Raw genomic sequence first — 27,396 nt, 5'->3', positions numbered from 1 at the left:
ATATTAACATAAAGTCTACTAATTTTAATACAATAATATTTTTTACTCAGTTTTTTATTATATCTACACACCTATAAAGCACGACAGATACTGTCAGTAAAGCTTAGATAAAATGTGTTCTTAACACCTGACGTAATTCTAGATGACATGCCGCACACCGCACACAAAGATACCTCTATTGTTGATGGTACCAAGGCTATAAGTGTACACATACACGCACATATATATAATATATATTGTAACAAAAGCCAAAGCCAAGTTCAAGAACAACCGACCTAATCGAGTTATGGAACGTATATCTAATAACTCCATCTAAAATGAATTAATTCCATTATAACAAATTTCTCATCGGTCGTTCTGTTGTGAAAGCAATATACCGCGATATTACGTCACTAAATTAAAGTACAAGTTCCCATGAACGATATAACCATACGGCAGTATTAATATACGAAAAAAAGATAGAAAAGAAAACCTCTCAAAAACATTCGAATAGAAACCTTATTTATCTATTACAAAACTTTTTTTTAAATATAAAAACAATTATAACCTACAATTTTGAATGATCAGCACTTATGAAATAAAAGTATAACAAAAAAAAGACTTTTTTCTACAGTTTGTGATACGTAGATTTTTAAAACAATTAGTCTGAAAACACAAAAATTTCTACATATATGAATGATCTTATTTTATACAGTAAATTTGTTTAATATAAAAGATATAGACAGACTAACAATTGAGTTTAACAACCATCCGTAGTAAATTCTAAATTAATACTACAACGCTAATTTATTTTTTGCCATCAAAATTATATACCTAAGATCTACAGATCTTCATTGATTCAGGTCCCGTAGACATCGTCTTTTATTGGTGTACAGAGAATATCTACAATTCGGTACACCTCAGAATCCGAAGAATTACGAAAGGATGCATTCCTTATTTAAACACTATCAAAATTGCACGTTTTATTTTACGGAAATACCAACGAAAACGAGCATTATAATTCTATAATTTTTGCAATCTCAAATATATGAATCTGTTCTGAACTCACTGAAGGTATAGTATGGTTATTTGTTTAAATACCGGATTAAAAAACTGACCTACTTGATAGCCAGCAGAAAATATCAAGAAATACACAATTATATTTTTTTTAATGATATAGAACACAGATATAATTATTGATAGTAATGCTAAACAGTATTAATGAACTATAACAAAGATATATTCGTTACACATATATTAGAGATGTCAATTATATATATATATATATATATATATATATATATATATATATATATATATATATATATATTGTGGGTATATTATTAACAATACTGATTCCTTTATTAGATTCAAAATTACTATTAATTTTCTCATTATAAATAAACTTTCTTTTATTTCCATCGATGTTTTACAGAAAAGGCAATTACGATTTCTTTAAGTTCTTTAACCTATTGCAGTAACCCGAGGAGCTCAAAAGTAACAGTTTTCTCTAATGTACTACAATAAAATATTCATAGAGCATATTGATTCATTTAGAGGGATTTAGGATTTACCGTCAGTAATGGATCCAGAAACTAGTTTCGGAGGAAGCAATTCATTGATTTGGTTAGGAAAGAAAGTTATTAAGAAGGTTATAGGGTCTTATCGTCTTACTTCAACGACTAACTTTTTTAACATAAATATAAAATTTAAAAAAAATCTAAAATAAAGTATATTTCTCGTCAAGCAATCCATTCATTCCAAACCTCGATCATAAATTATAAATTATTTGTTTAACAGGGAACAGTCTCTAAGCGGTCTGCTCCCTGTTAAACTTAATAATTTTGTGGAATCTCTCAGGATTAATTTATTATTTATTTTTAACTTTTGAAAGAAAAATGTTTGAAATGTAGGAAGAACTCTCTTGTAATATTTCAAAACTCTCTCGTGAAAAACAATGTGTAATGATCTACTAGTCTACGAAGAACTTTATACAAAAAGCTTTTCAGGGAAAAAGGTTATTTAAATAAAATCCTTTAACATACTTCAAGGGAAAGAATTTTTAATATACAATCTACCCTAGAACACTCTAACAAAAAAAAACTTTTATATTAAAAAAAAAAATTCTAAACCATTAAGAGCTATTTTACATACACGTTGAATGTTATAATGAAAATATTAAAATAAAAAAATCCGACTACAGAAACCAGTCGATATAAAACAAAAATAAAATACAATGATATATATATATATATTTTTTTTTTTGTTAAAATATTAAACAATTATTAAAAAATCAAAGTCGCTAACAAATTTTGGTAGTAGGACTTACATTTTTATCTGAAGAGAATAAACTATACGAATACGTAGGGAATCCTAAACACACCACGCTGCAAGTTAAGCGCATTCGATAGTACGAAACCCAAGAGGCTGTAATTCGGATCTAAGGGAGAACCACATTAATCCTTATTGTCGGATAAGCACTTTCGATAATATTGTAACCTTTTATGAATGCTCATTTTAGGTGATTGTTAGAACTCAATTGTGGCTAGCAACAACAATAAAGTACAAGCGTTAATATAATACTGGTACAGCTATACCTCGTGGCGTTCAAGTCCTAGTAAAGTTACTTTTATAAGGATTTGGATTGTGGAAATACTAGATTGTGGAAACCGGTGTTCTTTGGTGGTTGGGTTTCAATTAACCAAACATCTCAGGAATGGTCGAACTGATACTGTACAAGATTACACTTAATTTACAATCATACATATCATCCTCATTTATCCTCTGAAGTAATACCTGAACGGTAATTCCCGGAGGTTAAACAGGAAAAAGAAAGAAAAGCTATACCTCGTGGCTGAGAACGGCGTAGCTGGGACTGGCTCTGCTCATTCCCAGTGGTTAGAGGCGATGGCACCTCCCAGGGCTGTTATGCGCTTAAATGCGGGTCCGGCTTTGGGAGGCAAAAAAAAAGCTATGTTTCGAATTGTTGCTAACAATCTGAGTTATTTCCATCCAATATTAAAATAAAAACTTAATTTAAAAAAAAATCACGTTTCTCAAACAACTTCAGACATTAGAAGATTTATGAAAATATATCGAACTAGGCAATTACATTTAATTTTCAAAGCGACCTAAAACTCTTAACATTAAGAAATTTTCGAAGAAGAGGAGACTACTCAAGGAGTTTTGTAATAGTATCTCAGTAGTCATTATCTTGTCAGTAGTTCCCTCTAACTAAAACTAAGGTCAGATTAATATAATGAAAAGGTAACTTAAACGTTAAGACACAGCGTTATTTTATAAGCTGCTGATTTCCAATTAATACTGTCACACCTGCTCCGGTGAAACTAACTGGTTACAAGATTGAATTTCTTCTACTTTATATTTTTACTTAACCTCTATATTTTTACATAACCTGTGAACGTTTCTCAATGATTATTGACGAAATTTATTCCTAGATTTCTTCGAGATAAGTCGTCCCCTACTTATGCCTGCTCTTAGAAGAAAATTAAAATACATGTAAAGGTTTTGCATAGAACTTCAGACGATAAACGTTTTAAATTATGGTATAGATTAAAAGGTAGCTATTCTCAAAATATGTTGTTGAAGGTGTACCAGATATTTTTATTTTCTTTGCATAGTAAACCTAATACTATAAAATCTTACTTACTTTTTATTATAAAAACAAAATATACTTTTTATTTAAAAAAAAAAAAAACTAATCTGGACACTACATAACTTTCTTGTACGCCTATTAAATTACATATACACTTTTTTTTTTAAATGAAAAGTACATAAAATTTTATTTCATTAATAATTTCTGACATCTTTTCATATTTTTTTGTACTGTTATTATTGAATTATTATTTATCGTAAAACTCTTTTTACAATCAGAGGTTAATAATTATTTATAAATCAATATATTTGAATTAAAAAAAAAGTTAAAAAAAAGGAAAGTTATTACTTTTCCCCTTGTAAGATCGAAATATTTCATTAATTAAAATGTTATTTAGCTATAACTGGAACTAATGAAAATAAGTACCTCTAATGATATATTGTTGTAAACCTCTCAATGAGGACTTACTAGTGCAATTAAGAAAAAGTCCATAATCCAATTTTTTTTTTGATTTTGGGCTTTTTTGTACACTTTTGGTTCAGTCGATTCCAAAAAAAAGAGGAGGTGAACAACTAGATGTTAAACAGTCCTAAATCCAAAATTTCAACATCCTACGGCTAACCGCTTTTGAGTTATGCGAGATACGCACATACGTATGTACGTACATAAGTACAGAAGTCACACCGAAGTTAGTCAAAATGGATATTTCCGTTGAAATCTGAAAACCGAAATTTTTCGATATCGTAATACTTCCTTTACTTCGTACAAAGAAGTAATAATGAGGAAAACGCATAAACAAAACAAATAGTTTTTTAAAATAATTTGTGAAAAACGTTTGACGGAAAACTATTTGAAATGAAAGAAAGAAGCAACTGCACCTTCCTGTAAAACAAGTTATGAATTACTAGATTAGGAAGGATTTTAGGGAAACAAATTTGAAGGGTAGAAATTTTAAATAAATATAATTTTAAACGTTCTCATGTGACCATATAAAGAATTTAATACAATCATTTTTATTTTTTCAGACAATTTGTATTACACAACAGTATAAAAAAAAATTAACCGGATTAAACACAAGATTAAATTAAAATTTTTCAAACGAGTAACATTGTAAATGTTATATGAAACTAAGATACTAAGAAAATAGTCTAGTCACTACAAAAAGTGAAAATCACCACCGGCTGTACTACCCCACCTTTGTTTCCATTTTTAAATATCCTTCTATTTTACTGAAATATCAAGAAACTAAACAAAAAGGCTTTGTCAAAAGTAGTAGCTGAATAACAATAGTTTACGTAGTAGTATGCATTGTTACGGAATCTATTGTAAAATTCTGAAGTACAACATACTTTCCACTACGTGAAAAATTTCGCTACTTTTTACGATAATGATAGAATACCTGTAATACGTACTTTACTCACTTGGTTCTACTAAGTATAACCCCGATTATCCGGATCAAATAGTAATAAAATCAGAAATTTTAAAGTACGTAAGATAGTCAATAAATTACTCGTACTACAAATAAATTAGATAAAGTCGAGTAACTACATTAAATAAGTAAAATTATAAATACGGACACGCTGTTAAACTTCATTAAAACAAATTGTAAGAATTATTTTTTAAAAAAATTATTCACACAATTCGGAAATTTAAATAAATATAAAAATTTATCAAAAACAGATTAACGGATGAAGTGGAGTTAACTCCATTTGAATAATATTATTTAAAAAGAGATAATACGGCTAATTAACTTCTCTTACAGTAATGAGGATCAATAACTAACTGCTTTACGCGATAAATACGAGTGAAAGTGTCATTTTTAGTGCTGAATAACTCCTGCATTCCGGAGGGCTGGCGTGAAATAAAATAGTATATTCGGCTCAATGAGAATGGTAAAAGAAAATCATTTCTGACTAGCTCTAGCATGCCTACCTTGGAACTTTTGATGTTTTTCTGAGTGACTTAAATCTCACGTTAGGATGCAGATGTAGTAAAGAGATCTAACTTACAAAAGCGTTATAAAAACCGAAAATAAGTCAAAACCAAACCTACTGACAGAATTAATACGTTGAGTTAACATTTATTAAAATTCTCTAATTATTTTTAATTTTTTGGAATCAAAGAATTAAGGATACAATCTGAAGATAAACGTTTAATGAAAGATTAATTTTTAATAATGATTTTGATTATGGTTGTTTTGTAATTAAAATTTAAAAAAATTGAAGATATTTAATTTCTAGGATAAAATAGCCTTGAGTGATACATACAATTTTATACTAAAAAGGAAAGCAGTAACACATTCTGTAATGAATCTACTTTCTTATTATACAAAAAAACAAGTTCTTAAAAAAAAAATTATTAATTCAAACAAAAATTAATTCTGAATTAATATCAGCAACACTGTAAATTAAAAAAATAAAAGCACTTTTGGCAAATTAATTTAAATTTTACTTAATTCTACTTTAATTTAAATAAATGTAGAGGTTGTCCGACATAATTAAAATATAAGAAGCTTGTAATAAGTTAAGTAAAGCAATTTAATTTTAGGTTCCGTCAGGTTTAATAAATTAAAAATTCATAAAACCGCTATTGAACACTTATTATTCTAAATATATTTGAAATACAGATGATCTTCAAAGTTTAATAATTTCGTATAAAATATATATATATGTAACTTAATATATTAGGAAGGATGACTACCGAAAAAGAATAACAGCCACAGATTGGGCTTTTTGAGTGGACAGTGGATAGGAAACATCGCGGATAAGTCCATAGTATTCAGTTGGTTTCAGTTGGTTCTCTGATATCACATAAACGCTTAGGAAGTAATAACTCAGAGGTCCCTATATCTTTATCACGGTTATATAACGAAAACTCACACGTAAATCCTAGGGAGGAGATGATCAAGGAAGAAGGAAATCCTAGGGAAAGGGAAGAGAATTTGAGAAAAAGCCGATGTAACAACAGAGAGACCGCAAAACATGACAAACAATCCCAGTACAAAGAATTCTTCAAGGCCGTTTTAAGGTAATGAGAATATATTTCGCCTACAGTATATAGAGAGATCGGGGATTCCATCATATTATTAATGAACGAAAGACTTTGGATCAGAAATCATTAAGGGAAATACTCACACATCCTTAGAATCGATTGATGCGGGGAAGAACCCAACTGAACAATAAAACGTTGTTCAGCCAAGCTCCCAATGCTGTACAATATAATAGATACTTCTTACAATAAAAAAGTATTAATATCTTCTGCATTAATAATATTTATCCCTCTACCCAAATAATGCGTCGCTCTGTTAGCAAAAAAAAACACAAAATGTGTCCAGGCCAACAATACAAAAATATAAAACGTTAATTTAATTGCAACTTTGGATCACTTTAGGTGAAATATAATTTTACTCTCGCTATTTGCTAATCTGATTTTTTCCTTTAAAATATTATAAATATTTATAATACTTTGTATATATATATATATATATATATATATATATATATATATATATATATATATATATATATATAATAAATAATATATATAATAAATTTATTTTTTTATTAAATATTTACCATATTACAATACTATCCCTCTCAAAACACATACACCGAAGGGAAAAAAGAGAGTTTAAGATAATGATATAAAGAATAAATAGGAAGGATAGAGGTAAAAATTAAATAATTTAATGATCTTCAACAACTAAAAGTGTAATTAAGATTACATCAAAAGATCGTATCTCCTTATGTACTGTTGACTGTAAAATAAGACCAACCACACCCGTATGCTCCTGAAGGAATCATTATTGATCCACGGAATAATTTTAATTTTAAAAGAGTGAAATATGAAGTTTATACCTAATCTTATTGACAAGTCTAAAATTAGATACGTATATACTGTAAACAAAATTTAAGTTAAAAAATAGATTAAAATAATAAGATTATAAGTTTACGAACTATGATGCTAACAACCTAAAGATTGAATGATTAAACAACCTAATGATTAAATTCATTAAGCATTGGATTTTTACTTGATAATATTTAGCGAGTTAAAATAAACAGTAAACAAATTTTAATTGAATAAACAGAAGATTTTAGTTTCTTATACAGAAATATAGTTCACCACAAACTTACTTCTTTGTATGCGTTAGTACAAAGAAATGAACTAGCAGAAATTATCCAGGCCTCGGTTGCCATGGAGATGAAAAAGACACGTGCCATTGCCTCCGAGTTCAGAAGTATAACAACATAGCTTTTTACTGCAGAGTAGAAGAGAGGCAAGAAGATTAACTGCATCAAGATTCTTTTACCACGCATTTTATATAATCATATTAAAATTATTGCTTTTAATCCGAATTTTTAAAAGACGAGAAAATGATGAACTACAATTTTTGAATTCGTTGAATACATTTTAACTTCATTTTTTAAAATAGCGTATACCAAATACTTAAGAATACGTGAGGTTTTTTGTCACATTAAATGATATATTTATGCGATTACCTTCCCTGTTCATTTTATATTATTACCACTACTTTTTTCCCATTAAGAAATTTTTTCTGAGCAACAGTGCAACAGTCCTTCTGAGACTTTAGTTCGTACATCCATAACATTCAGTGAATATAATTTTATATATATATATACATATATTTTTTTTTTATTTACAGCAAGAAAAACATAACCATGCATACTTTTACGTCGAATTTCAGTCAAACGACTGAAATCTTTCATTATACAACTCAATTATGTAGGTTTCAATATGATTCCAGCCTAATACCGAAAATGTAAGTTAAAATTTACAGTTCATCAGATAGTAGTAGCCTAGTTGTAGAGCTGTAGTCTTTTTTTATAAAGGGAAAATACTACACATATGTAATTGATGTATTTTCACCGGATCTGGTTACGATATTAATTATTAATTCATAACGTAACTAACAAGAAATGTTATCTGTCCGCTAGATGCAGTCAATATAACATAAGACAAAAGCTATTCACGTAAATGATAGGACAATTTTCAAATAATAACAAGCATCTCAAGCCAGGACGATAGAAAAGTGAAGTTTTCCCGTTGCCTTTTCCACAGAGCCGAATATAGACTTATTCATCAGCATGAATAAAGTGAGGGTGGGCTCACTTAACGAAGGCGATATTTACAACTACAACATGAATTTACCTGTAGTCTAATACAAGATTTTATTATACAATGAACATTTTTCACTAAAAAAAGAACTCTGATCGTGAACCTCACTGTGATACACGGTCCCTATGCATCACAATCATTAGAAAAATTTAGACAATTAATTAAACCAACAAATTATTGTATCTCTTTTAATCAATAAATGCATCCACTCAAAATGGGAATAAGTAGCAGGGAGACAGAATTTAACAGACGATAGTATAAGAAAAAGATTTTCCGATTCGGCTAAGGTCAACTGACTTTCTACAGGAGAAAAGTAAGCGTTTATTCTTTCCGTAACGTATCGTGTACAAAGGTTATGGGATCTAGTGTTCAAAATTGTACTCTTCAAACTTAGAAACTTTTATAACAATAATTAGAACAATTTTACGTTTAACATCGCTTACAAATAATAATAACAGTAATACCCCGGATAAACTCGAACCCCACGTCCGTGCAGTAACATCTACACACACGTCCGAGGCGGGCAACGACACAGTACTTCCATGCCTTCACTTATGTCGACCAACGGGGTGATGGTTTTGCTTAGGAGCTTCCCTGTGGAGTACGGGATTGGCGATCCCGAGCTGGTTGCGGTCGTGCTTCTCGGTTTTGCTGTTTGCAGCAGCGGCAGGTGACATGACCGTGATCTGTTTTTGCCGATGCTGGGCGGATTGCGGACGGAGAGTGCTCATCCCTTTTCTCGGTTGTGGAATCGGGTTGAGGGTGGGCTGCTGAGAGCTTGCTCCGCCGATGTCTTGCGCCGCGCAGTGTGAATCAGTCACACTGGGTCAGGGTATCGGAGTCCTTACTGCTACCTGCGAGCCCTGGGTTGTCGGTATCGTGGATCAGACAGTATATGACTCCCTGGTCCGGGTTACAGTTGTGAGAGGCGGCTGACCAGGGGAACCCATGCAATGATCCGGGATACACCCAATCATCTCTCCACTCAAACCTTCTTACGTATTGACTGGCGAAACAATAGGATATGAAGATTTCATAATCCACAACTGCTTAAATAAGGATTGACAAATGACCATTTCGTCTCTCAGAAACGGAATGTGATAAGGATTTGAAATTTATTACGACGACTTTTCAATAAATGCAAAGAAAAGGTATTTTTAATCGTTTTCAAAATACATAACCTTTTCATAAGATAGGGTAGAAAATAAATCTTTTTTTTGTCTAACATGATTCTTCTCTTTTGATTGGTTAATCCAATAGATATATTTCACTATAAAATTTTACCTAAAACAGATAAAGTAACCAAGTTCTAATGGGTTTTTTCTTACTATAACGATGAGGGTAGCAATAAGCACAAAGGGGATTTCCAACGTCATTCCCCCCCAATTTAAAATGGCGAGTTAAACGTCTCATTATTATATTTTCAGATATATATATATGTGTGTGTGTGTGTCTATAAAATCCACTTTCTTTTTAACTTCTTTACTTTAGGTATATTCATTTTAATTGAATGCAATGGATGAACATTATTTTAGATATTAATTAAAATATAGAGTTCAAATTGCATTATTATTTTATAACCATTTATAGAAGCACGCAAGAGAACAGAGAAAATATGGATTTTTAAAAAAATACTAAAACAGACAAATATATATATATATATATATATTATTTTGGGTGCAAAATCCATATGTTTTTTTTAAAACTGTTTCTATAAAACAAACTCAAAATATTAGGAGATGGAAGTTATAATTATTTTCTCATAATTTTAAACTGTATACCATAAAATATAATACTCAAATTGGTGAATTAGAATCAACGGAAGATCCATCGGACCAATATCTTTCTCACACTTTTATACCATATACATTTAAGATTGAAAGAATTATAGATTACTGTTAACCGCTATGTTACATCAATATGAATCACAAAAGAGCAGCCACAGATGAAAACCGGTTTCGATTTTACAGAATATTGGTTCTTTCATAATTACTGCCTGGTTAGGTGTAACCTTTATGTGGATGCACACACCTAGAGGTCTGATAGTTTTACACCTTTATTAGCGAATATAATCTGTAAAAAAAAGTTTAAAGTGTGTCAAGATATTTCATACTTTCTTTACTGCCCCTGCTCTATATTCTCTTCTTCATTATTCCCATTTCCCCTGAAGATCCCATTTTCCCTGAAGAATTTTCTGTTAACCTGAAAATATCTTCTCTTATTTTTTAAATACTGATTTACAGGTTATCTACCCGGAGTCCATGTCAAATGTAAGTGTGTGCCAGATTCGAGATAAGATACATACAACCACGACTCTATGCAGGATAATTATAACTTGGACATATTTTGTCACCAATAAATATTTATTGACCCCCCCCCCCCAAAAAAAAAGAAATAAAACCAATCAACTAAATTACCCGTTACATCTACCTTAAAATTTGTAGAATGTAGTACCAATTAACAGAACAAGTGACCAGCTGCTAATTCGGTAATATTTCCTCTTCAAATAAAATATAGTCACACTATCAGTTGCATATTCTCGCAAAAAGTAACTGCTGACTCAAAATCTAAGGTTTTATAATTATTATTGTTATTGTTATTATAATACCGAATTTCGATAATGATTTTTTTTTATTAGACAGTATTTTTAATTTCCATCACAAGAAAACGGAATATTTTTTATCAAAACAATTTTTATAATATTAATAAATAGAAAAATTTAACTGTAAGTAACCAAATATGTTGTCACAATAAAAGTTAATGGCAGAGTTTTTTTAATGTATTTTATAATCATTCAAGTGAAATAAATATTTTTTTTTAAACCAACTAGCCGAATCATATAATTTAGCTGCCACAGCATCTTTAAAGGCTAACATATTCACAATAACAACAGTCACGAAATACCGTAGAACATCAACATATCTCATGCCAACTAAAACAGAAAAAGAAATAAGGGATTATAATCGATCTGTTCGTTTAATGTGCTTAACTTGTCATTTTATGCCCTACGAAATTCACTGCCCATAAAAAAACTCGATATAATTGTCAAATTCATGAGTTAGAAAAAACCTTTGAAAAGATCTGCGTGTCTAAATTAAAAAGCCTGAAGCAATGTCTAAAATTATTTATGAATGAATTTTTTTTCTTATTTCTTAAACATAGAAAGTAAAAATAACAAACATTAGTTGGTGTTTATAAAGTTCCGAGTACCCACTTTGTTTAAAATAAGTTAAATAAACAGATTTTATTACTTTTTGGGATAACAATCGTATTTCATAAAAAAATATATCTGGAGAATATAAATCCAAAATATTATTTACACTTCAGAAATTATATAATACGACCAGATAAGAATGGAATAAGGGTGCCAATTCTTTTACGTATAATAATATATCAGAACTAATCACTTTTACGTTTAATATATCAGCGTCAAGACAGAAACTTTGTGCATGAATTTGATATATTTTGATCGATGAATTTGATATACTAAATCTCATTTATAATAATAAAAATAGAGATTTTTTTTATTCTTCAACGATTTATTCTGTTAAAATACACAATTTTATTTCATTATGAAAATTTCTTACCAAAGTACTTATTTATAGCATTTTAGTAACATTTTCAATTGTGTTTATCCTAACAAGACTTTAGGTACGTATGAAACAAGCAAATAAAATATGCCTAATTAAATACGAATAACTAATTGTTTCTTGTTAGCCGTATCAATTATTTATTTTTGTCGATCAGCTTTCCATTTATCGTCTAGTTTTCAAGTAATCTGAAATTTAATCAGGAATGGTTATTTTTAAAATAAAATAAAAAACTGTATGTTTTTTCTTGAATAAAAACAACTAATTATGTCATATTGATAGTCGTAATAAAAAAATGATTAAATATTTTATAAGTCATTTAGCTCTTTAGGGTCACTAGCATCAATTAACTGAACTCTCAATTAATTTTAAACAGTAGTTAATTAAACATCAATATAAAGAACTGTGATTTCTACTTTTTATTTTAAAGATACGTTTTCATTTTCAAACAGTAGTTAACGAAACAGTTTGTAATTTGATTTTCACTCGTTAATTTACAAGTGAATTTATAATTTTAAACTTTTTTCTTTTTAAACTTCCGGTACCACCATTGGGTACTACTTCAGAGGATGAGATGAATGACAATTTTTGTAGCGTGTGAAATGTCATACTTGACCTGGATTCGAACCAGGGACCTCCGGATGAAAAACCGAGACGCTACCACTCGCGCCACGGAGGCCGGCATAATTATAAAGTTACTAGGAATAAACTACACGCGCTGATTACTGCAGCAGTATTTAATTAAATTCTTTTTTAATTCCTCAATTGAGATAAAACTGCTAAGTTTCCCTGATGAAACGATTGTTTTTTTACAAGAGTACCTCCGACAAGGAGTTGATTCAATAAAGAATTGAAGCATAAAATTAGAAATTACGTTTAGGCTAAAGTAGTAATTTACAAGTCACTAATTGTACTAACGAACTATATATATATCCAGTAAAAATGGGTGATACATCCTAGTAGTTTCCATTACAATTTCTTTTATTCATTAGAAAATTATTTCTAAACGGTATTGTTCAGGTGACTACAACCGGATAGCCTTTGTAAGCTTTACGGTTATATTTAAATAAAGTGTAACTCACTGAAGCCAACACCGTATCTTTGATCAAGCGAGATATAAAGCGTAGAGTAATATTGAAGTGTCATTGTCTAACGATATAAAAACTGCAGGAAATTTCTGTCTACATTAGAATTCGCAGGTTAAATAATGAAACTAAAAATACAATAAGAAAAACCTCTAATAAAAATCTTTTTTTTATTAACCTTTGTTCGGTAATAAATGCAAAAATAATTAGCTAACAAATATTTTGTTTCGTTATTGTATAAGAGAAATAATATTAGTTAAACGTATAAACTGCAATAGGAATTTAAATAAGTTTAATTTATTTTTAGAGACAGATTGTTTTTAATGATTCCGAAAATATTTAAATGTAAAACTTGGTTTTTTAAATAAAAAAAATGATTACTAAGTGATTATAAATGTGAAAACGTTTTTATTCATTTATTACTCTTATTATTCTTTATTACTAATATTTTAAAAATTCTATGGTGAAATTTAGAAGGGATTTATTCAGTGCCTGTAAGCTACTATGTTCCTCATTTTATTTTAACAAGGGAAGATGATACCACTGAACTAACGTAGTAAGGGCTTCACGTGCCATGCGGTATGGAAAGGATTTTAATAATCCTCTCATCGCTATTTTGTGAACTTCATTCCTTTAGTAACCCTTTCTTTTGTAATTCCAAGAAATGAAATTCAAAGAGTTTGGAATCCTTAAGTTATTCTAAATATTTTTCAACGACCTAAATAATATTATTCAAAATTTAACCAATCTGATTTTACAGAATAAAATATATATATATATATATTTGTTAATACGTGTTAACGTATTAAAACTTTAGCAAAACTCAAGAAAATTTAAAAATCTGACAACAACGTTACAATACCTTCCTGGCACTGGTTATTTATTCTTAAAGGGTGGAAAAATAATGATACATGAAAAAAGTTACCTAAGATTTTTTTTGAGGGTGGGAGTAATCTAGATGAAGTTTTATTATTAAATTATCATTACATGTTTAAATAAACCAAAACACGTTTGAAAAATTAAAAAAAAAAAAAAATCGATAACTTTTATCGGTTCTCCCATCACCAATATTGTCCGCAATGTATCTTTTTTGGGGTCACTTGCACTATTAATTTGTCTAAGAAGACAAAAAAAAAAATGCAATAAATAAAGATAATTTTTTCGATTTTGGGGGCAATTTTTTTTTTTTTAAATGGGAAGATAAGCAAGCACGCATGTACTGACTTAATATAAAGTTGGGTTATGTTTGGAAAATTCTGATAAAATTTATCCCAAACAACTATCTATTCTGGAGATGATCCCAAAATTTTAACAAATTTTTCGATACACACGAGTTTCTGTACAAAATTTCATCAAAATCGGTTTATCCAGTCAAGAGTAATTAAGCTTCAAACAAGCTGAACACACATACCATACGTAGTATGGTACTTCCGATATCATCCTTTCCTTTTTGCAGCATAGGTCTAGAGCTATGATGCCAGAAAACTAAAACTAATTGTATTTGTAGATTGAACAATAAATATTTCTATAAAACTACAAAATTTTGTACAAAATTATACAATGTTAACCAATTATGTGGATTTGAGTTGGTTAGTCTGAGTATCATGAAAAATTAGCCGAAGTGATTTTTTTTAATATTTCCAGAAGGAATTCATTTTAATCATCATTCAGATAAAAATTATCTAAGTAAAAAATATATATTGCATTGAGAACTCCATCGAAAAATTGATAAAACAAAAATTACAGCCTATAAAATTAAAAAAACTTTTTTATGAGGTTTTTTATTTTAGGCAAAAGCTCCAGCTTCTTTTTGGCTGAGTGATTTTCTAAGTGTGTATTCTAGTGAATGACTTCAAGAATCCACAATAAAATTACAATTATAAACAAGCAGGGTTATAAAAAAAAAAACTATCAATTTTGGAAAAGTGTTTTCTTTCTCCTTTTTATCCATTTACTCGTTAAAGATAATTACTATAAAAAATTAGTCATAGGAATCCCAGAAAATTCAAATTTAAACAACTTTCAAAATAATTTTTTTTTTTAATTTCAAAATAGCGATCTGTTTTCCCAAAACGGGGATCGAAAACATGTCTTGTGTTTTATTAAAGGAGAAATTTTAGCTTAAATTACCTCTGAAGTAACCAAAGTAGATAAAAACCGAAATAATTTTCAAAGGAAACGTTTTTGGGATTTTGACAGAAGGTCCCCTTTTGATAATACATAAGAGCAGTAACTGGGTAATTCAGTAATTTGAAATATAAAAAAAAAACTATGTAATAGTTTATAGGTAATTTGCAGTTTTTTTTCAGCTTAAAAGAAACTTAAATATAATGTAAAAAACTATAAATTATTTAAAAATATTAATTATAAGGTTTTAACCTTTCTACCATAAAACAACTTTGTTACATTAACCCGTAATTTTTTTATCCGAATAGTTTTGGGAGTACCGAAATAGGGGTCATGGTGAAATGAATTTCTTCTTGACACAAATGTTAACAGGTCATGGAACTTTCGAGTATTATTTGCACAGGTTCGGCAGACGTAGCTCCCCCTGCTGCATGTATTATAGTATGGTGAATACTGCGGAACATACAATCTTCGAGTGTAAGGAATGGCGCGTTTTACGTAGGCAGGCTGGCCTGGATGGACTCCAGCCTGAGACTTTAATACCTTTTATTTTGACATCAGATGAAAATTGGAAGGCTTTTAATTCGTTTGCCACTAAAGTGCTACGCAACAAAGTCGAGGAGAGGCGCCGGCGTGGATTTTACAGTTAGGGAAGGGCGGATAGCCTCGGTCGTGAGGGCCGGCATGCCGAGGTGTGTCGGTTACGATGATAGACCGGGGATTCAGGAGTCCTTAGGCTGGGATGGGGCAAAATAAAATACCCAGACCCGGCTGCTGGGTTGGGGGGCCGTGGGCGACTTAGTCAAGCCCGGTTCTCCCTGCTCAGTGGTTTGAGGCGTGAGGCATTAGAGTATAGCCGAGACCCGGTCTCAGGGGAGGGGCCTGGGGACGACATAATCGGGTCCGGTATACCTCTTCTCGGAGATTAGAGGCAGGCGATATAAAAAATATCACCGGGGGGGGGGGGGCTGAACTGCCATGCCGGACGTACTGCCGTTAGGTGGGGTGCCCAGGGGAGTAAGGGATAAAAAAAAAAAGTTTGCGGAGTACCTAGACATCTTAAAACAAAATTATGAATTAAAAATTCGTTGATTTTCTTTCCTAGCTTATTTCCGTTTTCGTTAAAACAGGAATTTTAAGAAAATACAATTTACCAATTTTAATGATCAAGCCATCACTACACAACTTTATACCACTACACAATTTTAAATTTAATTCCTAACGTCACAGAAAATTGTAAAATATAATTTTAAAATTGCATCCAATAAAATGTTAAAACTTAATAATTTTTAGTAAAAGAAATGAAATTCTAATACCCGTTCATACTGTACATTTTCTGTACATTAGTCATCTAAGATAAGTGAACTTCTAAACACTGCACTCCACTTGGAAATATTTAGTTGTAAAATAATAAAAATAGCTTTCATACAAATATCAATGTCATAATGAGCAAAGTTGTTCAAAAAATTAAATGAGTGAAATTAAAAATAATTTTTTTATTACAAACGATAGTTAATAAATACTGCATAGGGTGAAATAAAATAATAATAATGCCCCTGATTTTAACAGGGAAACTGGTAGCAGTAATGTATGCAATTCTGCTTCACTGAATACTAAAAAACAATATTTATCTAAACGTTACATAAAGTGTAATGTAAATAGAATAGGGTGAAACAAAAGAGGAGTTTACCAAAGCTCCCTTTAAATAATTAGAATATTAATAGTAGTTTAGTAATCTTTCTTTTGACCGTAGTCCAGACAAACAGAACCAATTTCCGCACAAAAGAATAATCTATTTAAAAACAAGAATTAAAGAATATAGAATAGCCTATATTGAAGTTTTAACAGAAAAAATAATTAAGAATTGATTTTTTAAAAAAACATTATAAAATTATACTCTAATCCTTAACCTTAATTCCAATCCTATAGAAGTAAGTTTAATGCTCGCCTGGATTCAATATTTCATTCGTAAATTTCGAAATTCTTCAAAATTTTTAAAAAAATTGTAAAATAATACCTCAAAAAAATAAAATAAAAAATTTTAAAGAAAAAATTAATTGAATTAAATAAAAAATACATACAAAATTATACTCTAATCCTTAACCTTAATTCCAATCCTATAAAAGTTCTGGTCTGTCAACTTCTATTTGAAAGTAAAATTCAATTATTTGTTTTCTTGAATATCTTGCAATCTTAGTAAGTAAATTATTTATTAGTATCGTACGTTACTACGGATATACAACCAAATACAGCAAAACTTTATTGTTCTTGAGAGGATAATAATTAAATTAAATAATATGAGAAACGATTTCGGATATTTGCTAGGAATCAAATCCAGAATCAACTAAATGGAAGCGAATTGACAATTATATTAATTAATCAAGTAAATAGTATTGTATAAATAAAATATGTCAAAGTAAATATCTAAATTATCATAAGGAGGAAGAGACAGATTCCAATTATTAAACAGGAAAAAACCAACCACAAAAATAAATTTGTACGTATTAACATCATACACTAACACTCGTGTTAGATATATTACCTGTTATTTCCAAATAAAATACTTACCCCATCTGGTAGTTTTTTATACGACAACAGATAGAAAACAAAGTTGCAGGATAGCTCCATAGACAAACCAGTCCCTATCAAACCACACAAATGCCAAGAACGAAGTAATATTAGAGAAAACCATCTTCCTTTGCACGAATTCAGCGGGAAATTAGCTGTAACAAGCCGCTGGATGGAAGGAATGAAAAATAACGAAGAGGGATGGATGAGGTAATGAGATAAAACGATTAAACTACAAACGAGACAAACAACCCAACAAAAAGAACTCTTCAAAACCTTTTCTAGGCAGGACGCGTTTGTCCTAGGTTGAGATTAGTACATCACTAATCACAGATATTGCACTGACCAGCTCAAAAATACAAAAAATCACTCAAGAAACCGAAGAAGTACCCATGAACAGGTTCAAATTTCTTACAGGATTTATCTGTACCATTTTCGGGTCCGATTCAGCTGAATTATGAACCTATCATTTCGCTAGACCCTTAATGAAGAAATCTAAAGGCCTTATCCAAATCGACCACAGAAAAATAAGGAAATAATAGTAATAATCTATTTTCTACGTTAGGAATAAAATATAACGCATTATACAATCGGAGTTCATTTGAAAAGCATGAGAGAATAACCAAGCCTTTAATATATTTATCTACAGGTAAACTTGACATCTGCATAAACAGATATAATGTAAGGGTTACAAAACGCAACAGAAAGTCAAAACGGGTCGACGACCTAACATATGCCTGAAAACGGAGATGATTTTTAGATTTCTAAAATAACTAATTAGCACTTATAGTTCATTAAACGTAATTTGTTCATTAAACCAAACTAAGCCGTATAAACTGAAAATGTTTCTGAGAATAATATAAAAAATAACACGTAGAACTTGTGACAAAAAAGAGGGCTGCTCAATTTCATGTCTTAACACAGAACTAGAATAGATATGTTAAGTGGTTTTGAGTGCATCATACATCCTAGCTCAATGGTAGGAATAATAATAAATGTAGTATATGTAAATAAGTGTGTTTAGTTTAGCTTAGAGGCTATTAGCCTTACGACCCAGTCGGTGGGTTGTTATATCCTCCTTCCATACCAACAAACTATAGGTTACGTTGTTGTCTATTAACTATAAATGTAGTAATAACATCTTAAAGTATCTTTTTAAAGAAAAGAAAAAAAAAACAATAATATTGTATATAACAATAAACTATCGATACGTCTACAATTATTGTAACAGTATATGATATTTATAGCAAACAAAATACGTTTTGCAACATGACAAATGAAGACGTAAGTGTGCCAAGAACTATTTAACACATAGACTATACTTAATAGAATGATTGTTCTCGTATTTAATTTATGTAATAATAATGTAGAAAATGAACATAACAACAAAACTCTCAGGAATAAATTCAATAATTTCTGTGGTGTTAAAAGATAAAACCTACTATTAAAGTTATAATACGATACACACACAAACACACTTAACCACAAATCTTCCCTTCAAATCTTGGTTAGTGATACAGACATGCTTGAGAAGACATCCTGGAAGTAATCGACCTGATAATACAAGAGAAATTAATGGGGAATGAGCTGAGAACGAGAAAAATGTTGTAGGGGTTATCGATAATATTATATCAATAAAAACGGGCTACGAAATTTTTAATTTTTTAAAAATAATATCTTTAGGGGGATGATCGGTCGTACCGTTTTCTTTTTAATTTTTTAATACAGAGTGATTCAAAGAAACGGGATATTTTAAAAATTAAATAACGATAATGAAAAGTTTTTTTTAGAAAATGAATTTTATTTCATGTAATTGTATAAATGTTGCCATTTTAGGATACATACATTTTAGTTTATTTTTTAAAGATGACATTTGCAGGTGACCTCCTCTTCTACGTAAAAACTCACAAAGTCTCTTCGTTAAATTGTTCATGGTTTGACGTAACATCTCAACTGCGTTTCTGCAATTGCTTCTCGGATCTTTGCCTTCAGTTCTTCCGTTGTAGCAGGTCTACTGTGGAACACTTTGCTTTTAAGGTGACCCCGCAAAAAGTAATCGCAATCTGAGAGAACAGGCGATCTGGTAGGGCATCTAATGTCACCATTTCGTGAAATGACACCTTGTCCAAACAACCGGCGTACAGATGCCATCGATATTCGTGCAGTATGTGACGTTGCTCCGTCTTGTTGAACCAGGTTGTGTTAAGAATCGGTGGAAATCTCTTTTGTTGTTCCACAACAAAGGTTTCAAGCACGGCTACGTAACGAGCCGACGTCACTATAATCGCAAGACCGTTGTCATCCTCAAAAAAATAAGGCCCTATAACACCGTAAGATGACATAGCACACCACACGGTTACTTTCTGGCTGTACAACGGACGCTGGTGTAGCTGCGTAGGATTTTCTTGTGCCCAGTATCTGAAATTTTGCTTGTTAACAAATCCACTGAGGTGGAAATGCGCTTCGTCTGACATCCACAGTTCGTGAACAAACTTTTCGTTATCATTTATCTTCTGAAGCATTACATTACAGAATTGTGCTCGCACAACTGCATCGTTCGGTTTCAGTTCCTGGACGATCTGCAACTTGTATGGATGGAATTGCAAGTCATTCACTAACATTCTTCGAACACTTGAACTATGCAATTGTAAAGATGCTGAGAGACGACGGATTGACCGATGCGGACTTCGTGTGACAGCATCTTGTAAAGCTTGAACATTCTGTGGTGTACGGACGGTTCGCTCACGGCCTGGAGGTTTCTTTTTCATTGCCGAATCAGTTTCCTCAAAATAAGATATCCGTGTTTTAATTGCATGTGCTGATAGAACACGGTCGTGCCGTCCCAGATTAAAATGACGGCGAAATTCTCTACGCGCTCCCTCCACACTGTCATTGTTTTTGTAAAACGCTTTGATTGCAAATGCACGTTGCACACCACTTCAAGGATCCATAACAACTAAATGGCAGGTTAGGTTAGGCTGGAGCCACTTATCAAGTGGTACCAATTGCCCACGGCTACCAACACAACTTTCAAAATTTCCCGTTCTTTGAATCATCCTGTAGTTAAAAATAATTTTTAACTAATATTTTTTATGAAATAACCAATATATATATATATATATATGTGTGTGTGTGTGTGTGTGTTTATTTATTTATTCAACAACGTCAATGGCAATACTTTACACATTTTACGAAAATTTTATACAATAACATCCCGCTTAGAGCTTTGAATTATCATTAGATAATTTGCCTTCTTGATGATCTAGTAGGCATAACTTGTTTTACACCCACACTCTTTCATCAATATAGGTCTAATTAGTGAAGGAATCAATGTTATTACAGCTTCTGAATCAATTAACTGGTCTTTTTTATGTTTGACAAATGTTTCCGATTTTTTCAGTTAATTTATCTCATCTTATTTACGCATTCTTCTAAAATGGAATATAAAAGGCGGAAACTTGAAATAAATTAATCAAAACAATGTATATTTGGTCTTTTGAATTAAACGAACGGCGATAAGAAACTTCAACACGTTTAACGAAAGTATAGATTGTATTCACCAAATATAAATTCATTTGTGAAGGGAGATGTAGATATTTAACTTAAACAGCAACTTAAATTTAACGGTAGATTACTGTTTTTCGTAAACCACGAAAATAAAATACAACAAATCTCTTCCGTTGAATCCATTTCTCAGAATATCGACATATTGGGTAGTGAAATGGTAACCTTGAAATGATAAATATTGAGTAATACGCCACCTGTATCAGGAATGCAATTCTAGTTGTATACAGGAAATTCTTAAGTACCTCGTTTATAACCCCTTAACCAAAACACTCTTACCGATATAGAAAAGATTCAATATAGTAAAGAGCACTCAAGGGATTTTTTCACTTAATTGCCCTCACCTTCTAATTTTTCTTATAGTTAGTTTGTTATGGTTATTTATTTTTTTATGAATTTTCATTCTACATTTGATATTTTATTGTATAAATTGCTGTTTCGCGTAGGCTTCCGCTCGCTTCGGCAATTACGAATCTCTCATGTATGCAACCTGAAAATTCCATATTGGTTATGTATAAAGATGAGTGGGCGTTTTAGAATTGAATATCATTAACAGATTAATTAGATTTAATTACCGGAACAAGCGAAGCAAACGAGACCGAATGTAAAATTTCATTCTCGTAAAAAATAAAATAACTCGGTTTCATTTCAAAATTCGCTCGCACCTTACACGAATATAAATATTTTTGACCCATCAGTACCACAATTTTCCATCACAAAAAAGTATATAAATTCACTTATATTATAATTATAAATTAAGAATTAACTAAGAGAAATGAACCGCATTCAGTAGTGGCATCCTTACATTATTTTATTTGTATACACTTAAAACGTTTTTAGTTTTTCGAGAACATAAAACTGATAAGTTACCTAAATATTTTTTCAGTTCAAATATAAAATATTAACACAAATGAAATAGTTTATTTCAGTAGTAATAAATATGAAAAATTATTAGAAAATAAACTGGTTTACGATGTTTTTACTTTCTTGGACGAAGTAAAGGAAATATTGATTGCGAAAAAAATTCAGATTTCAACGGAAATATCCCTTCTGACCATTCCTGAATTCATTTTGACTAGTTCCGCCGAGACGTCTGTACGGACGTATATCTCCCATAACTCAAAAACGATTAGCAGCAATATGTTGAAATTTTGGATTTAGGACTGTTGTAATATCTAGTTGTGCACCTCTTTTTATTGCAATCGACTGAACTAAAAGTGTCCAAAAAAGCACAACAGCAAAATAATTTCAATTTTAGACTTTTTCTTAACTGTAGTAATAATCCCTCATTGAGAGCTTTTCAACGATATATCATAAGTGGTACTTATTTTCACTGGTTCCAGAGTTATAGACAAATACAATTTTAATTAATGAAATATTTGGATCTTACAAGGGGAAGGGGCATCGGTTCCAATCTTCTCCTTTTTGTAAATTTAATTATATTAATTTACTAATAATAATAACAATTATTAACCTCTGATTGTAAAACACATTTTTACGATAAATAATAATTCAATAATAATAAAAATAAAGATATGAAAAAATATCAGAAGTTAATGAAATAATATTTTATGTATTTTTCATTTAAAAAAATGTGTATATGTAATTTAATAGGCGTACAAGAAAGTCATGTGGTGTCCACATCAGATCTTTATATTGGAAATAACAAAAAAAAAAAGTTCAATAGAAAGAAAATCTTTCTTTAGAGGATATTTTTCCTGCAAAAAATGATGCACGATATTTAATGCCTACAACAAAAAAAAATCAATTAAATAACCAATTAAAGATTAAAGAACTAACTTATCCACAGTTAGGCGGTTAAGTTACGTAATTAAAACTAAATTTTAATTTTATATAGAAAATTAGTATTTTATTTCGAGGTAAAGATGTATCCAAAACATTCTAATATAACACTTATCAAATCAGCTGATTTCGAAGTCGAGACTTCTAAGGTTCAAATCCTAGTAAAGGCACACCTTTATACGTATTTGAATACTAGATCGTGGATACCGGTATTTTATGATGGTTGGGGTTCAATTACGCACACATTTCAGGAATGGTCTACCTGAGACTGTGCAAGTTACACTTCATTTATACACATTCATACATATCATCCTCATACATCAAGGAATACCTTACGGTGGTTCCGGAGGCTAAACAGTAAAAAAAGAGAAAAAAATATTACAATTATAATAAATGGGCATGGCAGTTTATAATGTTCATTGCAGTTCGTAATTATCACCTTCTCGGGTCGATATATTTCATTTTCTTTTTTAAGGTGAGCGTAATAATTTCTAGCTCGTATTAATCAAACAAAATAAAATTTTGAACCCTACAATCTTAATTAAAACAAAAAACCAATAACGTAATAAATATTACAAATATAAAAATGCGCCCAGATATATTAATTTTGCATACAATTTTAATTCTATATTTATTTATTTATTTATCTTTAAGTATCGAAGACGCCGGGACGACTTTATGAACAAAAACCACAACGAGGAAATTATCAAAATAAGAGGAACAGTAAATAAATCACAACTTTCTCCCTACCTCATTATCCTAGGTTGTATGTTATCGTGGGACAAGATAACATAAATGTCATTATGTATTTGATTACGAAATAAGTGAAGGTAATTTAATTCTAAACAATATTTTTATTGAAATATTAATAAAAACTATCCTTTTTTAGTAATTATACGGCAAAAATATCTTAGTAAAAGTAAGATACGAGCGCAATCGTGATTATTTCATTCTATGTATGTAGCGAAATAGCGTTTAAATTTTATTTTATGGTAGCTTCAAGGTGAGTTATTTAGTAAGTAACATTAGCCGAGCGACAGATCCTTTGGTCACATTGCAGTTAAGATGTACTACGATGATGCAGGTTCATATCTTTTTTCTCCCTACACGATGATCCAGTCACAGCAGCACAAATAACTTTCAAAGAATCTATTATAAGCACAACCACTAATTCGGTCTGCTGACAATATTTAAAGACCATGTGTATAAAGGTCTACCGGTATTCTTCACTACAGACTTACTACTTTTTATAATTCTAGTCGTATTATAATTATCATTTTAAAATAATAATATATATTAAGGACAACATAATAACTAAAGCAATTGTACATAATTATTTTACGACATCAACCAAAAAAAAAAAAAACACTTGATCAGATATATTTCTCCCCTAAAAAAAATAATAATACAAAGTTCAATAAAAGTTCAGCTCATAAATAATATGGATGCACGACAGTATGAAGCACAGAAAGTTCCGATTTTAATCCCCTTTTTGTGTTCGGCATTTTTATATCAATGCTTATTACTTTCATTAATTAAGAGAATAAGCAAACACTGATGTTTGAATCATCAATTGAAAAAAAATAAATAAAAAAGCAATTACTGAAGATAATCTTCAATTTAATCTTAAACTTTAATTTTTATTTAAGTTTTTTGTGCATTTTTCGTTTAAAACCAGAATCGTACGTACACAAATAAATACTGACTTAAAAATTATGAACTCAATTGCGGTGAAAACCACGTTTTAACAAAGCTCTTAACAATAAAAACTTACTCTAAATATAGTTTGTTATTCTACTAGTAATTAGTAGCAAGATAACACAGGAAATTATATTATCGATCCCAGGTAAGGGGTCAATCAGCGGACCGTTCATGGAGTTTTTTTAAGTGGTCCCGTTAATTATACTTCATAAGAAAACATTGAACTAAGCTAACCACGGTTACTGAACTGTCAAGTGATGACATCATCTAAGTCCACTTATTAGGCCGGATAGTAAAAAAACTGGTTTCTTTGTGCATCGTCTAAAACCAACCTGCCGCCAATTTATTTACGGGCCGGTTAAATAATATAGATCGCATTATACCAGAAAAGCGTGTTAATTTATTTTATATATTAAAAAAAAGATAAATAAGCAAATATAAATTTATGAAGGTTATATAAATTTACTTCGGAATTTTTGAATCGTGACTAATTCTACGTTTCTGAATTTATTCGTAAAGGAGTCTAACTGGCAATAATTGACAAAGTAATTTACAAAATGAGACAAAACATTCTTCTTTACTTTTTTTAAAAATTAAATTAAATTTTTTGTTTAAAAATATTTAATAATATAATCGATTAAAATAATTAGTGATTATTAGCTTATCTCAGGTCCATTCCCGGCAAGAGTCTGGCATTTCCTATATTTCATTTTCCTTTTCAAGTATGCATAATAATTTCGAGTTCGTAATAATCACACAAAATAAAATGTTGAACCCTACAATCTCTTATTTAAAACAAAAAACAATAACGTAATAAAAACGTAACAATTTTACTGAATCGAGGTAATTTACATAACTGTAAAAGCCATGTTATGATTCATATGCGAGTAAACTTGGAATTTTTCAACACTACGCTGTAGTATTTTTAAACTATACTAAACAGATAAATTGTGAAATTAATTAATGGGGTGATTTCAAAGTTATACATTTATGTTATTTAATATAAAGGCATATATTTATATTTTTTAATTTGCCGTCAATAACTCGTAGCTAGAAACATTTCTTTTCTGCCGAGTTTATGTGAAAGTGTTTTCTTTTTCGATATTTCTGATAGTAGGCCTACTATCATGGATTATATATCTTTTTAAATTTAAATTTGATTTCTATAAAATTGTTTTTTTTTCTGTTTCTTAAATAACCATTTATTACCGGTTAAAAAATATCATAATAATTATTATTAACGTATTCGAATTATTTTGAATAGGCTTAATATACAGATATTTAACGAAGAAACTGAAACTCGTTTTATAAGTAAAAATACAGAAAAAAGTTTCATACAAGCAATGACCTAGAAATGCTTCGTTTTTGAATTATAGCTTGCGAAAAATTTCGCCCTGATCTCTGCTCCAAGGGTAAAGTGAAACCAATTGAAGAAATTCTTGGAACTTAATCGCCACAGAAGCTTTGAAGTTGGCGCATGGGAATCTGGAAATGGAAATTTGTTGGGTATGAAAAATGCCTTGCCTTAAAAATACCAAGGCGTCACAAAGCTCGGTAATTTTTGACCTGAAAAAATTAAATAATATAGGTCATAGAACTGTATTTCTAGTAATTTTTGAAATTAGCTACTTCATTACAAAAAAAATTGGAGCCGCAAAGCACAATATTATAGATTTGACCTACAGTCATTTCGTTATATTGCGTTAAAATAAAAAAATAAAAAATAAAATTTGCAACGAAATTTGTAGAGAATTTTATTATAAGGAAATCTATGGAAGTAACGTCAATCGAACATGAAGAATTTAAGAAATTTGAATTTTATTAAAAACAAAACCAAACGAAACGTGTCTTTTTTTAACATTTATTATTGTTATCATCGATGCTGTAGAACTGACTAAAACTACAAATGAATGTAATATGCTAAAATTAGAAATAGAGCAGTTCTAATGTATAACTAAAGAAACACGTGGTAATCTGTTTTAAGTAAATGTAAAATGTGATTTATAATCGACCAAAAAAATATTTCCTGCTAAATAAAATATAAATCAAGAATAAAAAGAATTCACACGTTTAAATTTATTACTTTAAACATTTTAAAAACCCACAGCGAGAGCTATCAACTCATAGAGACTTCATACGCGCAAATTATTTGTATGCGTTTTTTACGATAAAGAAAATGCCCCAAAAAACAAACTGATAGTTCTAAATATACAGATTAAACTCTTAA

General features: G+C 30.1%; 1 protein-coding gene across 1 annotated transcript in view; it reads right to left on the bottom strand.

Moving 5' to 3' along the window:
• Positions 1 to 27,396, bottom strand: part of LOC142320257 (uncharacterized) — a 482,609-nt gene that overhangs the window by 359,494 nt on the left and 95,719 nt on the right. The gene's annotated exons all lie outside the window — the stretch shown is intronic.

Source organism: Lycorma delicatula, chromosome 2 (genome assembly GCF_047948215.1).
Source record: "Lycorma delicatula isolate Av1 chromosome 2, ASM4794821v1, whole genome shotgun sequence".
In the NCBI taxonomy this organism is placed as follows: Eukaryota; Metazoa; Arthropoda; class Insecta; order Hemiptera; family Fulgoridae; genus Lycorma; species Lycorma delicatula.
This window is presented reverse-complemented; position numbering and strand designations above follow the sequence as displayed.